The sequence below is a fragment of the Tubulanus polymorphus genome, chromosome 1, assembly GCF_964204645.1.
Source record: "Tubulanus polymorphus chromosome 1, tnTubPoly1.2, whole genome shotgun sequence".
In the NCBI taxonomy this organism is placed as follows: Eukaryota; Metazoa; Nemertea; class Palaeonemertea; order Tubulaniformes; family Tubulanidae; genus Tubulanus; species Tubulanus polymorphus.
Window position 1 is genome coordinate 30,996,162 of NC_134025.1, and position 8,831 is coordinate 31,004,992.

At 36.3% G+C, this 8,831-nt stretch overlaps 1 non-coding gene across 1 annotated transcript; it reads right to left on the bottom strand.

The window, feature by feature from the left end:
• Nucleotides 1–5,763: 5,763 nt before the first annotated feature.
• Nucleotides 5,764–5,835, bottom strand: Trnad-guc (transfer RNA aspartic acid (anticodon GUC)). The gene has a single exon. It is a non-coding gene; the product is annotated as a tRNA-Asp (tRNA).
• Nucleotides 5,836–8,831: the final 2,996 nt, after the last annotated feature.

Here is an 8,831-nt window from a genome sequence, read left to right on the forward strand (position 1 = left end):
GTAGTGTCGGAATTAGACAAAATCCTAGAGATGTGACAAAATGAACAGGATTTATTTCATATACAAAGAAGTGGGGAGGATGGACCTTTTACCTTTAGTAAACAGTCACCGGCAGTTGAAGCCATTATTCCTAATCTAGGACAGATGTCTAATGCTGATACAGGTTTAGTATGACTGTCTTCTGTTGAGTGGTTGATCACGTGATAATTCTTCTCATCTTCAAATTCATAAACCAACAATTTACTACAAAATCATAAACAGTCTTTAAATCAGATTTCGAAATAGAATATTTCGTAGAAATTGTAACAATATTTCTAAAAACATTTCATGTTGTATTTTGTCAGCTGCTAACGGTTGGACACATAAAACTTACCTATTTCTGGGGTCAACGAGGCATAAAGTATTTTCAAGTAAAATCAGATGAACTGGGACGGGCTGACGAGTTAACTACAAAACATATCAGAAAACAAACACCACGATCAACACAGACTCTGAGTGTTTCACCAATAATGATTTACAGGAATAGTGAACAGTCAGGATTCTAGGATTATCATTACGTTGAATCAGCTCAAGGAAACATATCGAGCTTTTTTATTCTTATTGTGGAATTTTATATTTCCAGCACAACACGCAGCGTATCGTCAGTGGTTAGGACCCTTACTAAGTTCTATCTTCATATCCAAGACTGGACGGATTGACTTACGTTATGAGCCAAAGTCAGCGATACTAAAAACGTCTCTTCCTCGACGAATACATCCCAGATTTTGATACATTCATCAGTAGCGACAGATACAATTCTACCGCGATCTGTTTGTGGATTTCTACAGGAATCCATTAATACAATCTGACCCGTATGAGCTTGTACTGTGTTCATCATTGACACGTAACGAGCCTCTAATAGCGCTATCTACGACGAGAAATTGATATATCATTTTTGATTATCTTGCGAACGAGAGATTTGAGAGGAGGACACTTGCTCTGTGTATGATATTACAATTCATATTGGCACCATTGAATATTGTCTTTATCAATTTCATAATCCTCAGTTGGCTCAGTAGAACGTCTAAGTTTGAAGTTGAAATCAGAGACTGATGCCACAGTTGTTTCTACCGTTTCCTTACAGCCGTAAATTCACAGTGAATAATTGGGAAATAATTTCTGATAGATTTTCTCAATATTGCACATTTCACTGTGTATTTGATGATCTCTATTTCATATACGTTCACGTATGAATATTTACCTGGCCGTTTCTCTGACCCACGAATACTATTCCTTCTTTCTTCCAATCTTCTTCTAAATACACTTCCTAGAAATCAGTATTCGTATCAATTTGTATCTTCAACATTTAATGAAATAATCAGATACTTTGTGAAAAAATGAGTATTGTAAACCTTGTATATTGTAACACTTGGCAAATATTGTAATGCTTTGTACAAAAATTGTAATACTTCACTAGATATTGTAATATATTGTAATACTTTGTAAACATTGCACGTAATGCTTCGCAGAATGAAGTTATACTTTGAAAAAGAAATCCGTACTTGGTAGATAATATATTTTAGTGCGATGATACTTTTTTAAATATTGTAATTGTCTGTAATAGGTTTGTGATGATATTTACCAATGTGACTAATGTTATACTGAGTATTTTCTCATCTGGAGTTGTCGGACGCAGAACCATCTCGGGCAAACATGGATTCTTAGAACAATCGAATACGAGCACTTTGAAAATACAGATTAATTCTGATTAATTCATTTGAAAGTTAAAAGATTTTGTTTTAGATTATTCGGTATTAAAATACCTGACCCTCCCGCCATTACAGCATATAGATGACTTCCTCTACAGTTATACGTGTAAACTGTCCAACTCTAAAATCAGAGAAAATAAATTTCAAATCTTAAAAAGAAAATTGTGTAGTACAAACTGACATATATATATATTAGTATATATATATATTATATATTTATATATATATATATATATATATATATATATATATATATATATATATATATATATATATATATATATATATATATATATATATATATATATATATATATATATATATATATATATATATATAGATATTGTATACCTCCATAGTATTCATCGGGTAAACTATAGTTAATATTTCACCAGTAATTGGAGAAATGAATCGAATACCACCATCCTAGAATATAATACAATTTACTTATTTATTCCGTGACAATGAAGATTTTGAGGGGAAAATCAATGATAAAATCCACAAATATGAAAGAAAATATATTTATTTAGATCAGCATTTCAAGCGACTGGAATTCAATGGAATTTCATGGAGAAATGACTTCGATTGAATCTTTATAACGAAGACTTCGTGATTATTATTGAGATTATTATGAAATGAAAACTATTAAATATCGCTGACTCTGAAGAGTCACTTACCACAGCTGGCGCGATTATTCGTACTGGTTTACCAGGAAAACAACAGCGCGTCAATCTATGAACTTTCGATTGGACAAATGAGAACATACTCGTAAACTGAAAGATATATCATCGTAATTTCAGGAGATGAATCTGTGATAATATTTTGAGATATCGACTATTGAGTTGATACTTACTAGATTTAATCTCATGATTTTGATATCGTTTTTAGTTCTATACATCAGCTCAGACGGATTTGCTAATTGTATTTGTAGAATACATTCTTGTGTATCCAATCTTAAATACTGCAATATATAAATCAGTTTTTAAGGACTGCTGCACCTTACTAACGTTCTGAGCTACTGAATCGATGATTTACACTTACTAATTCAAGTGTTTCTAAACTCCACATACGAATTGAGCCGTTTATTGAAGCAGTTATCAATAAGGCATCTTTCCTAATCACTTGCATCCCTAAAAGTAACAACGGGTCAGATATGTACAGAATTATGATTGCAGGTATGATGGTGCTGACACCCATTTCCTAACGCGGCTCAGTTTAAAAATTGATTCTTTTATCAATATTTCAACCACAGAGACAAATCTCATTCAGCTTATCCTTACCTGTAATGGGATGATAGTGACCTCGAAAATCGTGAACTTTATCAAATAAAATCATATTCCACACTTTGATCGATCCATCCATAGCTGCCGTGATGAAAAACTCTCGAGGTGCGTAGAATGTACAACTACAAATACAGAACAAACAACAGTATCAGAGTTTCTGAGTTTCAGTTTTTAGAAGGGATAATAGACAAAACTCTCACCAAGTCAAAGCTGTTTCGTGTTTATTTGGAAAATGATGCGTAACTTCAACGAGCTAAAGTAAGAAACCAACCCAAATGTAGAGAGTTAGATGATACATATTTCTACAATTATTGAAATTAAATTTATTATTTCAGGGCCCAGTTTCACAAAAAGGTTTAACTCTTAAATCGATTTAATTTCTTCATTAATTCAGTTTATCTTAAAATCGATTTAGGCCTTAATGATTTTTGTGAAACTGGGCCCTGGTATTAAAACTGAATGAATGTATTGGCACTGAATGGAGAATGATTGACCACCAGTCACCACACCTGACTGGTTACCAGCACGATCGGTCAAAACAATGACTCGACAAACTGACTACATCGGACACATAGCTTCTGTGGTCAAGTGGTTGGAGCGCCGGCCTCGCTTGCTAGTGATTCCGGGTTCGACACCGGGCCCGGGATTAGACTTATTTTATTTCCAAATTACCCTTTTGCCTATGTTATTGTCGCCGTAATTCTATAAGACAATTGAAATGATTTACCTTATAATTATACACATATATTCCTATATCGCACACAATCAGTAGCTGTTTTCCTTGTTTATCGATTCGTAAATCTAAAACCCACTGAAATAAAACGACCATCAATCAGAAATACTTCATAAAATCTTCTATCACACACGCTGAGAGATAAAGTCTATCATATTCATATTTGTATCATTAACATATTCTCATCATCATTAGTTCAATATTGATTTGATCGCGACTCTTCATCTTCTTGTACTGAGTTACGTTACAGCCTAAATATTGTCATCGTTATTTCAATAGCGATCTAGACTCCTTATCCATTCTGTACTGAGTTTCAGAGTCCATTTTCAACACAAAAAAACTATCAACCACCGAATCGATTTAATTCTAACTTAATTAGTGCAGAAATTATATCGATTTCGAAATTGAATTCGGTAAAACTGGACGGTGGCCCTGGACGGAACGTCATTTAGTTCACCGTGACATTTTGTACAAGAAATTCATTACATTCTTTCACTTAGTGACTGATGTTACCAGAGTCGGGTGAAAACGTTCTATGAAAGTAAAATCAATCAATCAGAATAATTACCTCATTAGCTGTAAGTTCTATTGGCAATGGTGCGCCTAGTTTCAATGTCCGTTCCCTCACCTTCAAAAAACCAGACCAACAACTATCTATACTCTGCATGTTTATTAATGAATAGAGGTTGTGTAATCTATCATCTGGTCCATTTATTTTTACCTGTTTTGTACCAAGTGGCCACCGATGTAGATAACCTTGACCTCCAGTTATTAGTTCATCTTCATCTTCATTATAAACCATACTTAAACAGAGACAGACGACGATAAGCGAGGTTAGTTAGTACATGTATGAGTAGATGAGACACGAAACCCCCTCAGAATGCTGCTGCAGACGTAACCCCTGGGTTGAAATTGAAATTCATTTTCATTACGATGTTACATTATTGGACGATATAATAAGTATGATTAAACGAAGAAATATGTAACAGGATAATGAAACTCTCAGAATGCGTCAGACATCGTCATTCTTAGACATCACTTGGAGAATATAACCTCTTTTGAGGTAACCTGATTGTCACACACAGTTTGGGTAAAGCTCTACAGATCCCCCTGTTAGATATAGACCGTTCAATCATCCTTCGTCCAGCGCATCATTTCTCATGTTCCGAATAAACTTACGCGAGGACTGTTTTTGAAACCGTTGTTCTTGATAGTTCTATGAATTTATGTTTTGGATCTGAGAAAACTCTGATGGACATGTCCGACATTCTGGCAGAACAGAAAGCTATAAATACCTGTACAGAGAACGAATATTAAAGTTATATGTGAGGTTGAGATTAAAGACGGAATTCGTTCTATCAAGAATTAGAATTACCCTGTGTTTGTTAATGTAAGTTAGTAAACACATTTGTGGTATGACTCTTATCCTGAAATATCAATTATAAATTTGTAAATGTTGATGGAAGCTCTCAAAATGTAGGTGCGCTTAAATTCAAAGATATTAATACGAACTTTTGAAGCGTTAAATCACCCATTTCTTTATTTGATCTTCTGGTCCAGATATTGATTTGATTCGCTGCTCCTGATCCATGGTTTGTGATGTAAGCTTCACCCCACGGAATTCTGACTACAGTTAAACTTCTGATCGGGTTCGAATGTCTGATTATTTCTGTCAACTGCAACAAATTCATCGAGTTATCATCAAATGTTTGAATGACTAAGGGATTTTTTTATGTTTGTTTTTGATAATGTCAAACCTGAGGTCCATATGGAATAGTTATAACTTCCTCGTCATTCTCGAATGTAGAAACATTCTTTAATCTTTGAACCAGAATTTCTCTAACATCAGACCACTGATGGATCTTCAAATATTTCTTCTTAGGAAGAGGCATTTTAGGTACAGTTTTCATTCAATTCTCATCATTCCGTTACTAAGATATCTACCCTAGCAACAGATGTCTTGGTTACAAGGAAAATAGTGCCAAAAAGACTAAAAGATCTCCCCGGCCGGGAATCGAACCCGGGTCTCGCACGTGACAGGCGCGGATACTCACCACTATACTACCGAGGATTGACGAAAGGTGGTCTGTTCACTAGTCAAATCTCATCCAAAAGAGCCCCTTAAATAAACATAAATCAATTAACTATGAATTTGTTTGAGATATTTAATAGTTTATATTTTTATGGTTACTCATGGATGTGTGACCCTTAAAAGCCCGCGGGTGCCCCGGGTTCAAACCCAGCAAGTTATTCTGGGTTCCCCGATACTGAACTGAGGATCGAACAGAAGGTTACTAGTTCGAATCCTGTGATTTACTGATACTGATCTCGAAGTTGTGGTACGGTTGTAGTTCGGACCCTGATATCAGATTCTCCATCCGCCGGCCGGTTTTGCCTGCGTCTTGGTGTTGGATCCCCTAGAGGCCCAATAGCTACCCTACCACCGATTTAAAAAAACAATTGATCCGAAATGCATTATTTATTTCTTTTGATCATAAGTATATATATAGATAAGACTCCACATTTTGACACTTGGTTCCTCCTCGCGAAATTTGACGCCAGATTTGGGCGCCGCTTCCCGACGCATCTGGAACTGGAGACAATTTTGTGTCTCAAATTCTCCTAAATATTGATTTTATCATCATGATAATTTATTTCATCAAATTATGCGGAATTTATGCCATTAAATTCAATAATTCCTTGAGATTGATATCTCGGGGCTCTCCGTTTTCCGTCGGATGCATTCCCAGTTTGGAGTTTGGGTGAACTGACCTGGATATCCTCGGAGCTAACCGTTTTCGGGCCAGCGCGACAATCAGTGAGAATGTGGAGCTACAAATTCAATTCATAAACTTTATTAAACAAGACAACGCTTAACTAACAACAAAAGCGTTCCTTTCATATATGAATGAAAAGTGATGGATTCTGATGACTGTTTGTCGTGTCGTGTTTTAGGGGGTGGAGTTGTGGTTGGCACGTCGGGTTATGTCCTCGTAAACTGGTGGAAAAGAGTTGCTAAAGCGTCACCCCCAAAATCTGTATTTGAACACGCTATTTATCTGGGACTCGCAGGATGTAAGTCATCCTACCCCTACTGCTGCAGGGTTCTTGTAGATCAGGAAATTCTAGATTTTAGGCAATTTGAATTTTTGGTGTCTTGGCGTTGTTGTTCTTGCTGGTGATAAGCATCAAAAACAACCTCAAGAAACAGTCCCCCCCCCCCCCCCACTGAGAGAGTATATCTTATGTTGATCTACTAATCAGGGATCATTTTTGTCAAGGTTCAGGAAATATTTGTGAATTTTTGGTTTCCCGATCTGTAAGGAGCCTGCGCCTGAATTTCAATGTAAAAGATTTCTTTTTGCATTTAATGAATGAATTTATTTTGTGATCTATTTTCTTTGCTCAGGTTTACTCGGTATTGGTGCAACACGGCTACTCAATATCAAGCTTCCATCTATTGGGATCCCTCAGCAGCAGAACTTTAAAGATGACAGTGAAGTTTCCAAACCTCTGGTATCTGATTCTGGCAGCTGAAAGACCTGTTAACAAATTAGTTACATTTCATTTTATACAAGTTGAAGAAATAAATAATATTATCGGAAAAATGTTTTAAATGTGAGTTGATGAGGAATTTTGCAAAACTGCAGTTTATATGCGGGCCTCTATCGGCGTTCGTTAGATTTCAACCGTCAAGTGCTACCTCGCTATAAAGCAGTAGCGGTCGATCTGTGAACTAAGATACTACTCGCATGCCGCAGAAAGAATCTCCCTTCTCGGGTTAGTTCTCATATTTTCCGTCAATGTAATACATAGCGGCAGCACTTGACGGTCAAGCTTTGATCAGCTCTTTTGGTGGGTAGCGGTGCACAAATTGAAATCACTGAAATGTGTTTTAACTTCCAATGATACCCTTTGTAATTATAGAATGATTAAAAAGAATTTTGAATTTGAAAAATACCTTATTGAGTTACCGTCGAAATACTGTAACTATTTGCTACGATACCGCCGTGCCAATAATCATTGTTTACCGATTGAAAAGGATTGATATACGAAAAAGAAAGAAGAAAGACTATGTACAATGTGTAATTCAGGCGAAATTGGTGATGAATATCACTACTTAATGATCTGTCATTCTCACACCGAGCTGAGAAGAAGACACATAACTAGTTATTATTACGATAATCCCTCCGAGCTAAAATATTACGAGTTATTGAATACGAAGGATCCGTAATTATTAATGAATATTATTGATATGTTGAAATGTCTGTAAATATTTTGTTTTTTAAATAGTGTGTTGATATAAATGTTTTTGTATATCCTTATACAATTGACATTGTCAGGATGAATAAAGTTATCTTATCTAATGTACGATAGCAGGAATGCTCCGTCTAGGTTTCCGGGATCGCCGGTAACTGCAAGGTATCGTGGGTATCCTCGGTATCATGGTTATCGGAGACGCATGGGCCGTGACACAGGTATCCTCGGTATCGTTGGTATCACAGGTAACCGTAAGTATCGTAGGTAACCTGGAGTCTCACAGGCCGTGACACGGGTATCCTCGGTATCGTTGGTATCACAGGTAACCTTTGGTCTCACTGGCCGTGAGACGGGTATCCTCGGTATCGACGCCGGTAACTGGGAGGATGACACGCCCTGAGACAGGTATCCTCGGTATCAACGGTAACCTGGGTTCGCGCAGAGGCAGTGCCCTGGTATCGTTGGTATTGATGACTCGTAGCAACATGGATGACTCCGACTATCAGTAATGTACGTAAAAAGTGAAGCTGAAGACAAATGATAATCCTTCGATTTAATTCATTCAATTAATCGTTATTCAGTTTTTCATTCTATTTCAGATTCAATATAATATCAATTGATAACCAATTTTCTTTTATTGACCTTTTCAAAACCACCCAGAATCAGTAGCCAATATCCAAATCAGGTCCGAGTCTGGGACAATCCTGCCTATCCAATGTACCTATTAGATGATGAATCAGGCGCGGATCCAGACTATCGCACATGCAGCACGTGCGGTAGTCGCAGTTTTCAAACGCCCTTGAAAAA